Raw genomic sequence first — 2,325 nt, 5'->3', positions numbered from 1 at the left:
TTTCATGGTAAAACATTCCTGGCTGCCTCACAAGGCTGTGTGTGTACTATTCTGCATGAGCTGGTATGGAACCCTCTTCCTTGTCTCTCATCCCCTCTCATACTGAACTCACTCATTGATGTGCAGTTGACAATGGATTCATAATCTCTTGTTAAGCTGGCGATCAAGTCTAGAATTTGCTAAGTCAAGATCATCACATCCCCAGATAAGAGCTCAAGGTCTCCACAACCAACATAACTCCCTTTTCTCACGCTACTCCTCACAGAGTGAATGCACTGGTGTGAGTATTGGTGTTAGTCTATTTAGTCATTCATTTGATTAACTTTTGTTAAACACTTATCATGTGTCAGGTGATACTGAAACACAGAAAATATAAATAAATCATACCTGGTACACTTCTTTGAAGCAACAGTCTAGTACTGGGAGATAAACATGTAGACAAATAAGTATAAAACAAAGTAAAAACTGTGCAAAAGGAAGTATATACAAACCTTTTCCTGGACATTGTGAAGAGAAAGGGAAACTCTGCTTGGTAGATTGAGTAAGGGACTTCAGAATTGACTACATTAAGTCGACCGTGGTTCGCGTCCCGGACCTGGTGGCTTAGAACTCACGCCAGGTGCTTGTGCGTGCGTGCCCAAGATCCCAAGAGGAGAATGGAGGAGAAAGGACTGTGGCGTGACCATCCCTCCTGGGGGGTGATTTCTCGCTTTCTGTCTCTATGTCTCTCTCTCTCTGTCTGGCGAGCGCACGTACCCTATAGCGAAAACCTCTCCAAAAAACAAACAGACAAAAAACAACAACAACAACAAAAAAGAATTGACTACATTAAAGCTCATTCTAGGAAAACTCACGAGTGGTTAAAGTCAAAGGGATTAGGATGTTCCTATGAAAGAATGTGAAGTTTAGGAAACCGCAGAGTAATTTTGCCTGAATCTCATGATAAAAACAATGACGGAAGAGGTAAAAAAAATATATGCTGTGTATCTACTGGAAGAAAGGCCACTCCAAACAATGGAAAAGAATGGTAGAATCTGGGCAGAAGTGGAGGGGAATAGGATGATGTTCCTCAAAAGGTAAAAATGATTTGGTCATGCCGGAGGTCATAATAATGTATTGAATACTTCAAATTTGATAAGAGAGTAGATCTTGTCTTCTCATCTCAGGGGAGAAAAGGAAATGATTACTATGTGAAAGTGATGAATACATTAATTAGCTTGATTTCAGGGATCATTTCACAATATATGTTTATCAAAACCTGCATCTGAAACACTGATGATGTTTATATGTCAATTATATCTCAGAGCTGTTCAAAATCAACTGAGATGAGGACTTACTATTTTGTAGTAATATCACTTGTATATTTTGTATGACTTATTTTTCCACATGTGACATAATCAATCACAAAACTATCAATTTTGGGATGAGATTTAGAGAATATGACTAAGATGTAGAAAACTACAAGGAGAAAAGAATGAGATATAGTGTCCTACTATTATAGAAAGAAGAGGTTTTAGGAAATAGTTATAAATTATCTCAAATGTGAGAGACCAAAGAGGATATAAAATTAGAAAAGATCATTGCTTTGATAAAATAATAGCTACAGTACAATCATGAAAATAAAAATGAGACTGACAAGATTTGAGCAGTCCATGTTATGTTACAAAGTAGAAGCAGCAAGTCCTGAACATATCATTGATAAATTTAATAATACAAGCAAAAACAAATATTAGACAGTAGATCGATAAGTAATAGGATCAAGGAAGCTTGTACTATTTTTCTCTTTTATATATTTTTAGGAAAAATAATTTTTTAAATTGTGGTAAATAAAAGCAAACTATCATGTTTTGATGTACAGTTCAGTAGTGATAACTATATTCAAGTTGTAGAGTAACAGATTTCTAGAACTTTTCATCTTGCAAAACTGAGACTATATCCATTGAACAACTTCTCATACCCTACCCCACTAGTCACTGGAAATCACCATTGTATTGTCACTTTTTTGAGTATGACTAGATACCTCATATAAGTGGAAGTATATAGTGTTTTCTTTTTTATGACTTGCTTATTTAACTTATAATGTCCTCCAGATTGTCTTTGTTGGAGCATATGACAGGACTTCCTTCTTTTTAAGCTGAATAATATTAATTGTATGTAAATACCAAATTTGGTTTACCCAAACATCCACTGATGGACTTTTGGAAAGTTGCCATCTCTTGGAAGTTGTGACTTGGGCTATTTTCTTTCTTGTGAAATTAAAAAAATGTTGAGAATGTTTGATAGTGGAACTAAAAAAGTGAAAACAAAGTTAAGAAAAATGAGAGA

This window comes from Tupaia chinensis, unplaced genomic scaffold, assembly GCF_000334495.1.
Source record: "Tupaia chinensis unplaced genomic scaffold, TupChi_1.0 Scaffold142134_1, whole genome shotgun sequence".
NCBI lineage: Eukaryota > Metazoa > Chordata > Mammalia > Scandentia > Tupaiidae > Tupaia > Tupaia belangeri.
The sequence above is the reverse complement of the archived record's forward strand: the minus strand, read 5'-3'. Positions refer to the sequence as shown.